Raw genomic sequence first — 15,686 nt, 5'->3', positions numbered from 1 at the left:
CATCACAAAGAAGTTTCTGAGAATGCTTCTGTCTAGTTTTTATGTGAAGATATTTCCTTTTCCAGCATAGGCCTCAAAACGCTCCAAATATCCACTTGTAGTTTCTCTAAGAAGAGTGTTTCCAAACTGCTCTTTCGAAAGGAAGCTTCAATTCTGTGAGTTGAAGGCACTCATCACAAAGAAGTTTCTGAGAATGCTTCTGTCTAGTTTTTATGTGAAGATATTCCCTTTTCCAACGTAGGCCTCAAAGCGCTCCAAGTAAACACTTGCAGATTCTACAAAAGGAGTGTTTCAAAACTGCTCTTTTGAGAGGAACGTTCAAGTCTGTGAGTAGAATGCACTCATCACACAGAAGTTTCCTAGAATTCTTCTGTCTAGTGTTTATGTGAAGACATTTCCTTTTCCAGCATAGGCCTCAAAGCGCTCCAAATATCCACTTGCAGATTCTACCAAAAGAGTGTTTCAAAACTGCTCTATCAAAAGCAAGCTTCAACACTGTGAGTAGAATGCACTCATCCCAAATAAGTTTCTGAGAATGCTTCTGTCTAGTTTTTATGTGAAGATATTTCCTTTTCCAGCATAGGCCTCAGAACGCTCCAAATATCCACTTGCAGATTCTATAAGAAGAGTGTTTCCAAACTGCTCTTTCGAAAGCAAGCTTCAACACTGTGAGTAGAATGCACTCATCCCAAAGAAGTTTCTGAGAATGCTTCTGTCTAGTTTTAAGGTGAAGATATTTCCTTTTCCAACGTAGGCCTCAAAGCGCTCCAAGTAAACACTTGCAGATTCTAAAAAAGGAGTGTTTCAAAGCTGCTATTTTGAGAGGAACGTTCAAGTCTGTGAGTTGAATGCACTCATCACACAGAAGTTTCTGAGAATGCTTCTGTCTAGTTTTTATGTGAAGATATTTCCTTTTCCAGCATAGGCCTCAAAACACTCCAAATATCTTCTTGCAGATTCTACAAAAAGAGTGTTTCAAATCTGTTCTATCAAAAGGAAGGTTCAACTCTGTGAGTTGAATGAATGCATCATGAAGAACTTTCTGAGAATGGTTCTCTGTAGTTTTAGGTGAAGACATTCCATATTCCAGCACTGGCCTTGAAGTGCTCCAAATAACCACTTGCAGAATTTACCAATAGAGTGTTTCAAAACTGCTCTTTCTATAGGTAAGTTCAAGTCTTTGAGTTGAATGCACTCAACACAAAGAAGTTTCTGAGAATGCTTCTGTTCAGTTTTTATGTGAAGATATTTCCTTTTCCAGCATAGGCCTCAAACGGCTCCAAATATCCCCTTGCAGATTCTACAAAAAGAGTGTTTCCAAACTTCTCTATCAATTGGTAGGTTCAACACTGTGAGTTGAATGAACTCATCACAAAGAAGTTTCTGAGAATCCTTCTCTCTAGTTTTTATGTGAAGATATTTCCTTTTCCAACATAGGCCTCAAGGTGCACCGAATAAACACTTGCAGATTCTAGAAAAGGAGTGTTTCAAAACTGTTCTATCAAAGGGAACGTTCAAGTCTGTGAGTTGAATGCACTCATCACACAGAAGTTTCTCAGAATGCTTCTGTCTAGTTTTTAGGTGAAGAGATTTCATTTCCCAGCATAGGCCTCAAAGCGCTCCAAATATCCACTTGCAGATCCTACGAAAAGAGTGTTTCAAAGCTGCTCTATCAAAAACAACGTTCAAGTCTGTGTGTTGAATGCACTCATGAGAAAGAAGTTTCTGAGAATGCTTCTGTCTAGTTCTTACGTGAAGATATTTCCTTTTCCAGCTGAGGCCTCAAAGCGCTCCAAATATCCACTTGCAGATTCTACCAAAAGAGTGTTTCAAAACTGCTCTATCAAAAGCAAGCTTCAACACTGTGAGTAGAATGCACTCATCACAAAGCAGTTTCTGAGAATGCTTCTGTCTAGTTTTTATGTGAAGATATTTCCTTTTCCAGCATAGGCCTCAGAACGCTCCAAATATCCACTTGCAGATTCTATAAGAAGAGTGTTTCCAAACTGCTCTTTCGAAAGCAAGCTTCAACACTGTGAGTAGAATGCACTCATCGCAAAGAAGTTTCTGAGAATGCTTCTGTCTAGTTTTTAGGTGAAGATATTTCCTTTTCCAACGTAGGCCTCAAAGCGCTCCAAATAAACACTTGCAGATTCTAAAAAAGGAGTGTTTCAAAGCTGCTATTTTGAGAGGAACGTTCAAGTCTGTGAGTTGAATGCACTCATCACACAGAAGTTTCTGAGAATGCTTCTGTCTAGTTTTTATGTGAAGATATTTCCTTTTCCAGCATAGGCCTCAAAACACTCCAAATATCTTCTTGCAGATTCTACAAAAAGAGTGTTTCAAATCTGTTCTATCAAAAGGAAGGTTCAACTCTGTGAGTTGAATGAATGCATCATAAAGAACTTTCTGAGAATGCTTCTCTGTAGTTTTAGGTGAAGACATTCCATATTCCAGCAGTGGCCTCGAAGTGCTCCAAATAACCACTTGCAGAATTTACCAATAGAGTGTTTCAAAACTGCTCTTTCTATAGGTAAGTTCAAGTCTGTGAGTTGAATGCACTCAACACAAAGAAGTTTCTGAGAATGCTTCTGTTCAGTTTTTATGTGAAGATATTTCCTTTTCCAGCATAGGCCTCAAACGGCTCCAAATATCCCCTTGCAGATTCTACAAAAAGAGTGTTTCCAAACTTCTCTATCAATTGGTAGGTTCAACACTGTGAGTTGAATGAACTCATCACAAAGAAGTTTCTGAGAATCCTTCTCTCTAGTTTTTATGTGAAGATATTTCCTTTTCCAACATAGGCCTCAAGGTGCTCCGAATAAACACTTGCAGATTCTACAAAAGGAGTGTTTCAAAACTGTTCTATCAAAGGGAACGTTCAAGTCTGTGAGTTGAATGCACTCATCACACAGAAGTTTCTCAGAATGCTTCTGTCTAGTTTTTAGGTGAAGAGATTTCATTTCCCAGCATAGGCCTCAAAGCGCTCCAAATATCCACTTGCAGATCCTACGAAAAGAGTGCTTCAAAGCTGCTCTATCAAAAACAACGTTCAAGTCTGTGTGTTGAATGCACTCATGAGAAAGAAGTTTCTGAGAATGCTTCTGTCTAGTTCTTACGTGAAGATATTTCCTTTTCCAGCTGAGGCCTCAAAGCGCTCCAAATAAACACTTGCAAATTCCACAATAGGAGTGTTTCAAAAGAGTTCTATCAAAAGGAACGTTCAAGTCTGTGAGTTGAATGCACTTATCATACAGAAGTTTCCTGGAATGCTTCTGTCTAGTTTTTATGTGAAGACATTTCCTTTTCCAGCATAGGCCTCAAAGCGCTCCAAATATCCACTTGCAGATTCTACCAAAAGAGTGTCTCAAAACTGCTCTATCAAAAGCAAGCTTCAACACTGTGAGTAGAATGCACTCATCCCAAAGAATTTTCTGAGAATGCTTCTGTCTAGTTTTTATGTGAAGATATTTCCTTTTCCAACGTAGGCCTCAAAGCGCTCCAAGTAAACACTTGCAGATTCTACAAAAGGAGTGTTTCAAAACTGCTCTTTTGAGAGGAACGTTCAAGTCTGTGAGTAGAATGCACTCATCACACAGAAGTTTCTGAGAATGCTTCTGTCTAGTTTTTATGTGAAGATATTTCCTTTTCCAGCATAGACCTCAAAACACTCCAAATATCTTCTTTCATATTCTACAAAAAGAGTGTTTCAAATCTGTTCTATCAAAAGGAAGGTTCAACTCTGTGAGTTGAATGAATGCATCGTGAAGAACTTTCTGAGAATGCTTCTCTGTAGTTTTTAGGTGAAGATATTCCATATCCCAGCACAGGCCTCGAAGTGCTCCAAATAACCACTTGCAGATTTTACCAAAAGGGTGTTTCAAAACTGCTCTCTCTATAGGTAAGTTCAAGTCTGTGAGTTGAATGCACTCAACACAAAGAAGTTTCTGAGAATGCTTCTGTTCAGTTTTTATGTGAAGATATTTCCTTTTCCAGCATACGCCTCAAACGGCTCCAAATATCCCCTTGCAGATTCTGCAAAAAGAGTGTTTCCAAACTTCTCTATCAATTGGTAGGTTCAACACTGTGAGTTGAATGAACTCATCACAAAGAAGCTTCTGAGAATCCTTCTCTCTAGTTTTTATGTGAAGATATTTCCTTTTCCAACATAGGCCTCAAGGTGCTCCGAATAAACACTTGCAGATTCTACAAAAGGAGTGTTTCAAAACTGTTCTATCAAAGGGAACGTTCAAGTCTGTGAGTTGAATGCCCTCATCACACAGAAGTTTCTCAGAATGCTTCTGTCTAGTTTTTAGGTGAAGAGATTTCATTTCCCAGCATAGGCCTCAAAGCGCTCCAAATATCCACTTGCAGATTCTACGAAAAGAGTGTTTCAAAGCTGCTCTTTCAAAAGCAAGGTTCAAGTCTGTGTGTTGAATGCACTCATCAGAAAGAAGTTTCTGAGAATGCTTCTGTCTAGTTCTTACGTGAAGATATTTCCTTTTCCAGCTTAGGCCTCAAAGCGCTCCAAATAAACACTTGCAAATTCTACAAAAGGAGTGTTTCAAAGGAGTTCTATCAAAAGGAACGTTCAAGTCTGTGAGTTGAATGCACTTATCATACAGAAGTTTCCTGGAATTCTTCTGTCTAGTGTTTATGTGAAGACATTTCCTTTTCCAGCATAGGCCTCAAAGCGCTCCAAATATCCACTTGCAGATTCTACCAAAAGAGTGTTTCAAAACTGCTCTATCAAAAGCAAGCTTCAACACTGTGAGTAGAATGCACTCATCACAAAGAAGTTTCTGAGAATGCTTCTGTCTAGTTTTTATGTGAAGATATTTCCTTTTCCAGCATAGGCCTCAGAACGCTCCAAATATCCACTTGCAGATTCTATAAGAAGAGTGTTTCCAAACTGCTCTTTCGAAAGGAAGCTTCAACACCGTGAGTAGAATGCACTCATCCCAAAGAAGTTTCTGGGAATGCTTCTGTCTAGTTTTTAGGTGAAGATATTTCCTTTTCCAACGTAGGCCTCAAAGCGCTCCAAATAAACACTTGCAGATTCTAAAAAAGGAGTGTTTCAAAGCTGCTATTTTGAGTGGAACGTTCAAGTCTGTGAGTTGAATGCACTCATCACACAGAAGTTTCTGAGAATGCTTCTGTCTAGTTTTTATGTGAAGATATTTCCTTTTCCAGCATAGGCCTCAAAACACTCCAAATATCTTCTTGCAGATTCTACAAAAAGAGTGTTTCAAATCTCTTCTATCAAAAGGAAGGTTCAACTCTGTGAGTTGAATGAATGCATCATGAAGAACTTTCTGAGAATGCTTCTCTGTAGTTTTAGGTGAAGACATTCCATATTCCAGCACTGGCCTCGAAGTGCTCCAAATAACCACTTGCAGAATTTACCAATAGAGTGTTTCAAAACTGCTCTTTCTATAGGTAAGTTCAAGTCTGTGAGTTGAATGCACTCAACACAAAGAAGTTTCTGAGAATGCTTCTGTTCAGTTTTTATGTGAAGATATTTCCTTTTCCAGCATAGGCCTCAAACGGCTCCAAATATCCCCTTGCAGATTCTACAAAAAGAGTGTTTCCAAACTTCTCTATCAATTGGTAGGTTCAACACTGTGAGTTGAATGAACTCATCACAAAGAAGTTTCTGAGAATCCTTCTCTCTAGTTTTTATGTGAAGATATTTCCTTTTCCAACATAGGCCTCAAGGTGCTCCGAATAAACACTTGCAGATTCTACAAAAGGAGTGTTTCAAAACTGTTCTATCAAAGGGAACGTTCAAGTCTGTGAGTTGAATGCACTCATCACACAGAAGTTTCTCAGAATGCTTCTGTCTAGTTTTTAGGTGAAGAGATATCATTTCCCAGCATAGGCCTCAAAGCGCTCCAAATATCCACTTGCAGATTCTACGAAAAGAGTGTTTCAAAGCTGCTCTATGAAAAACAATGTTCAAGTCTGTGTGTTGAATGCACTCATCAGAAAGAAGTTTCTGAGAATGCTTCTGTCTAGTTCTTACGTGAAGATATTTCCTTTTCCAGCTGAGGCCTCAAAGCGCTCCAAATAAACACTTGCAAATTCCACAATAGGAGTGTTTCAAAAGAGTTCTATCAAAAGGAACGTTCAAGTCCGTGAGTTGAATGCACTTATCATACAGAAGTTTCCTGGAATGCTTCTGTCTAGTTTTTATGTGAAGACATTTCCTTTTCCAGCATAGGCCTCAAAGCGCTCCAAATATCCACTTGCAGATTCTACCAAAAGAGTGTCTCAAAACTGCTCTATCAAAAGCAAGCTTCAACACTGTGAGTAGAATGCACTCATCCCAAAGAATTTTCTGAGAATGCTTCTGTCTAGTTTTTATGTGAAGATATTTCCTTTTCCAACGTAGGCCTCAAAGCACTCCAAGTAAACACTTGCAGATTCTACAAAAGGAGTGTTTCAAAACTGCTCTTTTGAGAGGAACGTTCAAGTCTGTGAGTAGAATGCACTCATCACACAGAAGTTTCTGAGAATGCTTCTGTCTAGTTTTTATGTGAAGATATTTCCTTTTCCAGCATAGACCTCAAAACACTCCAAATATCTTCTTTCAGATTCTACAAAAAGAGTGTTTCAAATCTGTTCTATCAAAAGGAAGGTTCAACTCTGTGAGTTGAATGAATGCATCGTGAAGAACTTTCTGAGAATGCTTCTCTGTAGTTTTTAGGTGAAGATATTCCATATCCCAGCACAGGCCTCGAAGTCCTCCAAATAACCACTTGCAGATTTTACCAAAAGGGTGTTTCAAAACTGCTCTCTCTATAGGTAAGTTCAAGTGTGTGAGTTGAATGCACTCAACACAAAGAAGTTTCTGAGAATGCTTCTGTTCAGTTTTTATGTGAAGATATTTCCTTTTCCAGCATACGCCTCAAACGGCTCCAAATATCCCCTTGCAGATTCTGCAAAAAGAGTGTTTCCAAACTTCTCTATCAATTGGTAGGTTCAACACTGTGAGTTGAATGAACTCATCACAAAGAAGCTTCTGAGAATCCTTCTCTCTAGTTTTTATGTGAAGATATTTCCTTTTCCAACATAGGCCTCAAGGTGCTCCGAATAAACACTTGCAGATTCTACAAAAGGAGTGTTTCAAAACTGTTCTATCAAAGGGAACGTTCAAGTCTGTGAGTTGAATGCCCTCATCACACAGAAGTTTCTCAGAATGCTTCTGTCTAGTTTTTAGGTGAAGAGATTTCATTTCCCAGCATAGGCCTCAAAGCGCTCCAAATATCCACTTGCAGATTCTACGAAAAGAGTGTTTCAAAGCTGCTCTTTCAAAAGCAAGGTTCAAGTCTGTGTGTTGAATGCACTCATGAGAAAGAAGTTTCTGAGAATGCTTCTGTCTAGTTCTTACGTGAAGATATTTCCTTTTCCAGCTTAGGCCTCAAAGCGCTCCAAATAAACACTTGCAAATTCTACAAAAGGAGTGTTTCAAAGGAGTTCTATCAAAAGGAACGTTCAAGTCTGTGAGTTGAATGCACTTATCATACAGAAGTTTCCTGGAATTCTTCTGTCTAGTGTTTATGTGAAGACATTTCCTTTTCCAGCATAGGCCTCAAAGCGCTCCAAATATCCACTTGCAGATTCTACCAAAAGAGTGTTTCAAAACTGCTCTATCAAAAGCAAGCTTCAACACTGTGAGTAGAATGCACTCATCACAAAGAAGTTTCTGAGAATGCTTCTGTCTAGTTTTTATGTGAAGATATTTCCTTTTCCAGCATAGGCCTCAGAACGCTCCAAATATCCAATTGCAGATTCTATAAGAAGAGTGTTTCCAAACTGCTCTTTCGAAAGGAAGCTTCAACACTGTGAGTAGAATGCACTCATCCCAAAGAAGTTTCTGAGAATGCTTCTGTCTAGTTTTTAGGTGAAGATATTTCCTTTTCCAACGTAGGCCTCAAAGCGCTCCAAATAAACACTTGCAGATTCTAAAAAAGGAGTGTTTCAAAGCTGCCATTTTGAGAGGAACGTTCAAGTCTGTGAGTTGAATGCACTCATCACACAGAAGTTTCTGAGAATGCTTCTGTCTAGTTTTTATGTGAAGATATTTCCTTTTCCAGCATAGGCCTCAAAACACTCCAAATATCTTCTTGCAGATTCTACAAAAAGAGTGTTTCAAATCTGTTCTATCAAAAGGAAGGTTCAACTCTGTGAGTTGAATGAATGCATCATGAAGAACTTTCTGAGAATGCTTCTCTGTAGTTTTAGGTGAAGACATTCCATATTCCAGCACTGGCCTCGAAGTGCTCCAAATAACCACTTGCAGAATTTACCAATAGAGTGTTTCAAAACTGCTCTTTCTATAGGTAAGTTCAAGTCTGTGAGTTGAATGCACTCAACACAAAGAAGTTTCTGAGAATGCTTCTGTTCAGTTTTTATGTGAAGATATTTCCTTTTCCAGCATAGGCCTCAAACGGCTCCAAATATCCCCTTGCAGATTCTACAAAAAGAGTGTTTCCAAACTTCTCTATCAATTGGTAGGTTCAACACTGTGAGTTGAATGAACTCATCACAAAGAAGTTTCTGAGAATCCTTCTCTCTAGTTTTTATGTGAAGATATTTCCTTTTCCAACATAGGCCTCAAGGTGCTCCGAATAAACACTTGCAGATTCTACAAAAGGAGTGTTTCAAAACTGTTCTATCAAAAGGAACGTTCAAGTCTGTGAGTTGAATGCACTCATCACACAGAAGTTTCTCAGAATGCTTCTGTCTAGTTTTTAGGTGAAGAGATTTCATTTCCCAGCATAGGCCTCAAAGCGCTCCAAATATCCACTTGCAGATTCTACGAAAAGAGTGTTTCAAAGCTGCTCTATCAAAAACAATGTTCAAGTCTGTGTGTTGAATGCACTCATCAGAAAGAAGTTTCTGAGAATGCTTCTGTCTAGTTCTTACGTGAAGATATTTCCTTTTCCAGCTGAGGCCTCAAAGCGCTCCAAATAAACACTTGCAAATTCCACAATAGGAGTGTTTCAAAAGAGTTCTATCAAAAGGAACGTTCAAGTCCGTGAGTTGAATGCACTTATCATACAGAAGTTTCCTGGAATGCTTCTGTCTAGTTTTTATGTGAAGACATTTCCTTTTCCAGCATAGGCCTCAAAGCGCTCCAAATATCCACTTGCAGATTCTACCAAAAGAATGTCTCAAAACTGCTCTATCAAAAGCAAGCTTCAACACTGTGAGTAGAATGCACTCATCCCAAAGGATTTTCTGAGAATGCTTCTGTCTAGTTTTTATGTGAAGATATTTCCTTTTCCAACGTAGGCCTCAAAGCGCTCCAAGTAAACACTTGCAGATTCTACAAAAGGAGTGTTTCAAAACTGCTCTTTTGAGAGGAACGTTCAAGTCTGTGAGTAGAATGCACTCATCACACAGAAGTTTCTGAGAATGCTTCTGTCTAGTTTTTATGTGAAGATATTTCCTTTTCCAGCATAGACCTCAAAACACTCCAAATATCTTCTTTCAGATTCTACAAAAAGAGTGTTTCAACTCTGTTCTATCAAAAGGAAGGTTCAACTCTGTGAGTTGAATGAATGCATCGTGAAGAACTTTCTGAGAATGCTTCTCTGTAGTTTTTAGGTGAAGATATTCCATATCCCAGCACAGGCCTCGAAGTGCTCCAAATAACCACTTGCAGATTTTACCAAAAGGGTGTTTCAAAACTGCTCTCTCTATAGGTAAGTTCAAGTCTGTGAGTTGAATGCACTCAACACAAAGAAGTTTCTGAGAATGCGTCTGTTCAGTTTTTATGTGAAGATATTTCCTTTTCCAGCATACGCCTCAAACGGCTCCAAATATCCCCTTGCAGATTCTGCAAAAAGAGTGTTTCCAAACTTCTCTATCAATTGGTAGGTTCAACACTGTGAGTTGAATGAACTCATCACAAAGAAGCTTCTGAGAATCCTTCTCTCTAGTTTTTATGTGAAGATATTTCCTTTTCCAACATAGGCCTCAAGGTGCTCCGAATAAACACTTGCAGATTCTACAAAAGGAGTGTTTCAAAACTGTTCTATCAAAGGGAACGTTCAAGTCTGTGAGTTGAGTGCCCTCATCACACAGAAGTTTCTCAGAATGCTTCTGTCTAGTTTTTAGGTGAAGAGATTTCATTTCCCAGCATAGGCCTCAAAGCGCTCCAAATATCCACTTGCAGATTCTACGAAAAGAGTGTTTCAAAGCTGCTCTTTCAAAAGCAAGGTTCAAGTCTGTGTGTTGAATGCACTCATCAGAAAGAAGTTTCTGAGAATGCTTCTGTCTAGTTCTTACGTGAAGATATTTCCTTTTCCAGCTTAGGCCTCAAAGCGCTCCAAAAAAACAGTGGCAAATTCTACAAAAGGAGTGTTTCAAAAGAGTTCTATCAAAAGGAACGTTCAAGTCTGTGAGTTGAATGCACTTATCATACAGAAGTTTCCTGGAATGCTTCTGTCTAGTTTTTATGTGAAGACATTTCCTTTTCCAGCATAGGTTTCAAAGTGCTCCAAATATCCACTTGCAGATTCTACCAAAAGAGTGTTTCAAAACTGCTCTATCAAAAGCAAGCTTCAACACTGTGAGTAGAATGCACTCATCACAAAGAAGTTTCTGAGAATGCTTCTGTCTAGTTTTTATGTGAAGATATTTCCTTTTCCAGCATAGGCCTCAAAACGCTCCAAATATCCACTTGTAGTTTCTCTAAGAAGAGTGTTTCCAAACTGCTCTTTCGAAAGGAAGCTTCAATTCTGTGAGTTGAAGGCACTCATCACAAAGAAGTTTCTGAGAATGCTTCTGTCTAGTTTTTATGTGAAGATATTCCCTTTTCCAACGTAGGCCTCAAAGCGCTCCAAGTAAACACTTGCAGATTCTACAAAAGGAGTGTTTCAAAACTGCTCTTTTGAGAGGAACGTTCAAGTCTGTGAGTAGAATGCACTCATCACACAGAAGTTTCCTAGAATTCTTCTGTCTAGTGTTTATGTGAAGACATTTCCTTTTCCAGCATAGGCCTCAAAGCGCTCCAAATATCCACTTGCAGATTCTACCAAAAGAGTGTTTCAAAACTGCTCTATCAAAAGCAAGCTTCAACACTGTGAGTAGAATGCACTCATCCCAAATAAGTTTCTGAGAATGCTTCTGTCTAGTTTTTATGTGAAGATATTTCCTTTTCCAGCATAGGCCTCAGAACGCTCCAAATATCCACTTGCAGATTCTATAAGAAGAGTGTTTCCAAACTGCTCTTTCGAAAGCAAGCTTCAACACTGTGAGTAGAATGCACTCATCCCAAAGAAGTTTCTGAGAATGCTTCTGTCTAGTTTTAAGGTGAAGATATTTCCTTTTCCAACGTAGGCCTCAAAGCGCTCCAAATAAACACTTGCAGATTCTAAAAAAGGAGTGTTTCAAAGCTGCTATTTTGAGAGGAACGTTCAAGTCTGTGAGTTGAATGCACTCATCACACAGAAGTTTCTGAGAATGCTTCTGTCTAGTTTTTATGTGAAGATATTTCCTTTTCCAGCATAGGCCTCAAAACACTCCAAATATCTTCTTGCAGATTCTACAAAAAGAGTGTTTCAAATCTGTTCTATCAAAAGGAAGGTTCAACTCTGTGAGTTGAATGAATGCATCATGAAGAACTTTCTGAGAATGGTTCTCTGTAGTTTTAGGTGAAGACATTCCATATTCCAGCACTGGCCTTGAAGTGCTCCAAATAACCACTTGCAGAATTTACCAATAGAGTGTTTCAAAACTGCTCTTTCTATAGGTAAGTTCAAGTCTGTGAGTTGAATGCACTCAACACAAAGAAGTTTCTGAGAATGCTTCTGTTCAGTTTTTATGTGAAGATATTTCCTTTTCCAGCATAGGCCTCAAACGGCTCCAAATATCCCCTTGCAGATTCTACAAAAAGAGTGTTTCCAAACTTCTCTATCAATTGGTAGGTTCAACACTGTGAGTTGAATGAACTCATCACAAAGAAGTTTCTGAGAATCCTTCTCTCTAGTTTTTATGTGAAGATATTTCCTTTTCCAACATAGGCCTCAAGTTGCACCGAATAAACACTTGCAGATTCTAGAAAAGGAGTGTTTCAAAACTGTTCTATCAAAGGGAACGTTCAAGTCTGTGAGTTGAATGCACTCATCACACAGAAGTTTCTCAGAATGCTTCTGTCTAGTTTTTAGGTGAAGAGATTTCATTTCCCAGCATAGGCCTCAAAGCGCTCCAAATATCCACTTGCAGATCCTACGAAAAGAGTGTTTCAAAGCTGCTCTATCAAAAACAACGTTCAAGTCTGTGTGTTGAATGCACTCATGAGAAAGAAGTTTCTGAGAATGCTTCTGTCTAGTTCTTACGTGAAGATATTTCCTTTTCCAGCTGAGGCCTCAAAGCGCTCCAAATATCCACTTGCAGATTCTACCAAAAGAGTGTTTCAAAACTGCTCTATCAAAAGCAAGCTTCAACACTGTGAGTAGAATGCACTCATCACAAAGCAGTTTCTGAGAATGCTTCTGTCTAGTTTTTATGTGAAGATATTTCCTTTTCCAGCATAGGCCTCAGAACGCTCCAAATATCCACTTGCAGATTCTATAAGAAGAGTGTTTCCAAACTGCTCTTTCGAAAGCAAGCTTCAACACTGTGAGTAGAATGCACTCATCGCAAAGAAGTTTCTGAGAATGCTTCTGTCTAGTTTTTAGGTGAAGATATTTCCTTTTCCAACGTAGGCCTCAAAGCGCTCCAAATAAACACTTGCAGATTCTAAAAAAGGAGTGTTTCAAAGCTGCTATTTTGAGAGGAACGTTCAAGTCTGTGAGTTGAATGCACTCATCACACAGAAGTTTCTGAGAATGCTTCTGTCTAGTTTTTATGTGAAGATATTTCCTTTTCCAGCATAGGCCTCAAAACACTCCAAATATCTTCTTGCAGATTCTACAAAAAGAGTGTTTCAAATCTGTTCTATCAAAAGGAAGGTTCAACTCTGTGAGTTGAATGAATGCATCATAAAGAACTTTCTGAGAATGCTTCTCTGTAGTTTTAGGTGAAGACATTCCATATTCCAGCAGTGGCCTCGAAGTGCTCCAAATAACCACTTGCAGAATTTACCAATAGAGTGTTTCAAAACTGCTCTTTCTATAGGTAAGTTCAAGTCTGTGAGTTGAATGCACTCAACACAAAGAAGTTTCTGAGAATGCTTCTGTTCAGTTTTTATGTGAAGATATTTCCTTTTCCAGCATAGGCCTCAAACGGCTCCAAATATCCCCTTGCAGATTCTACAAAAAGAGTGTTTCCAAACTTCTCTATCAATTGGTAGGTTCAACACTGTGAGTTGAATGAACTCATCACAAAGAAGTTTCTGAGAATCCTTCTCTCTAGTTTTTATGTGAAGATATTTCCTTTTCCAACATAGGCCTCAAGGTGCTCCGAATAAACACTTGCAGATTCTACAAAAGGAGTGTTTCAAAACTGTTCTATCAAAGGGAACGTTCAAGTCTGTGAGTTGAATGCACTCATCACACAGAAGTTTCTCAGAATGCTTCTGTCTAGTTTTTAGGTGAAGAGATTTCATTTCCCAGCATAGGCCTCAAAGCGCTCCAAATATCCACTTGCAGATCCTACGAAAAGAGTGCTTCAAAGCTGCTCTATCAAAAACAACGTTCAAGTCTGTGTGTTGAATGCACTCATGAGAAAGAAGTTTCTGAGAATGCTTCTGTCTAGTTCTTACGTGAAGATATTTCCTTTTCCAGCTGAGGCCTCAAAGCGCTCCAAATAAACACTTGCAAATTCCACAATAGGAGTGTTTCAAAAGAGTTCTATCAAAAGGAACGTTCAAGTCTGTGAGTTGAATGCACTTATCATACAGAAGTTTCCTGGAATGCTTCTGTCTAGTTTTTATGTGAAGACATTTCCTTTTCCAGCATAGGCCTCAAAGCGCTCCAAATATCCACTTGCAGATTCTACCAAAAGAGTGTCTCAAAACTGCTCTATCAAAAGCAAGCTTCAACACTGTGAGTAGAATGCACTCATCCCAAAGAATTTTCTGAGAATGCTTCTGTCTAGTTTTTATGTGAAGATATTTCCTTTTCCAACGTAGGCCTCAAAGCGCTCCAAGTAAACACTTGCAGATTCTACAAAAGGAGTGTTTCAAAACTGCTCTTTTGAGAGGAACGTTCAAGTCTGTGAGTAGAATGCACTCATCACACAGAAGTTTCTGAGAATGCTTCTGTCTAGTTTTTATGTGAAGATATTTCCTTTTCCAGCATAGACCTCAAAACACTCCAAATATCTTCTTTCATATTCTACAAAAAGAGTGTTTCAAATCTGTTCTATCAAAAGGAAGGTTCAACTCTGTGAGTTGAATGAATGCATCGTGAAGAACTTTCTGAGAATGCTTCTCTGTAGTTTTTAGGTGAAGATATTCCATATCCCAGCACAGGCCTCGAAGTGCTCCAAATAACCACTTGCAGATTTTACCAAAAGGGTGTTTCAAAACTGCTCTCTCTATAGGTAAGTTCAAGTCTGTGAGTTGAATGCACTCAACACAAAGAAGTTTCTGAGAATGCTTCTGTTCAGTTTTTATGTGAAGATATTTCCTTTTCCAGCATACGCCTCAAACGGCTCCAAATATCCCCTTGCAGATTCTGCAAAAAGAGTGTTTCCAAACTTCTCTATCAATTGGTAGGTTCAACACTGTGAGTTGAATGAACTCATCACAAAGAAGCTTCTGAGAATCCTTCTCTCTAGTTTTTATGTGAAGATATTTCCTTTTCCAACATAGGCCTCAAGGTGCTCCGAATAAACACTTGCAGATTCTACAAAAGGAGTGTTTCAAAACTGTTCTATCAAAGGGAACGTTCAAGTCTGTGAGTTGAATGCCCTCATCACACAGAAGTTTCTCAGAATGCTTCTGTCTAGTTTTTAGGTGAAGAGATTTCATTTCCCAGCATAGGCCTCAAAGCGCTCCAAATATCCACTTGCAGATTCTACGAAAAGAGTGTTTCAAAGCTGCTCTTTCAAAAGCAAGGTTCAAGTCTGTGTGTTGAATGCACTCATCAGAAAGAAGTTTCTGAGAATGCTTCTGTCTAGTTCTTACGTGAAGATATTTCCTTTTCCAGCTTAGGCCTCAAAGCGCTCCAAATAAACACTTGCAAATTCTACAAAAGGAGTGTTTCAAAGGAGTTCTATCAAAAGGAACGTTCAAGTCTGTGAGTTGAATGCACTTATCATACAGAAGTTTCCTGGAATTCTTCTGTCTAGTGTTTATGTGAAGACATTTCCTTTTCCAGCATAGGCCTCAAAGCGCTCCAAATATCCACTTGCAGATTCTACCAAAAGAGTGTTTCAAAACTGCTCTATCAAAAGCAAGCTTCAACACTGTGAGTAGAATGCACTCATCACAAAGAAGTTTCTGAGAATGCTTCTGTCTAGTTTTTATGTGAAGATATTTCCTTTTCCAGCATAGGCCTCAGAACGCTCCAAATATCCACTTGCAGATTCTATAAGAAGAGTGTTTCCAAACTGCTCTTTCGAAAGGAAGCTTCAACACCGTGAGTAGAATGCACTCATCCCAAAGAAGTTTCTGGGAATGCTTCTGTCTAGTTTTTAGGTGAAGATATTTCCTTTTCCAACGTAGGCCTCAAAGCGCTCCAAATAAACACTTGCAGATTCTAAAAAAGGAGTGTTTCAAAGCTGCT

The sequence above is a fragment of the Pongo pygmaeus genome, chromosome 6, assembly GCF_028885625.2.
Source record: "Pongo pygmaeus isolate AG05252 chromosome 6, NHGRI_mPonPyg2-v2.0_pri, whole genome shotgun sequence".
NCBI classification, from domain to species: domain Eukaryota; kingdom Metazoa; phylum Chordata; class Mammalia; order Primates; family Hominidae; genus Pongo; species Pongo pygmaeus.
This window is presented reverse-complemented; position numbering follows the sequence as displayed.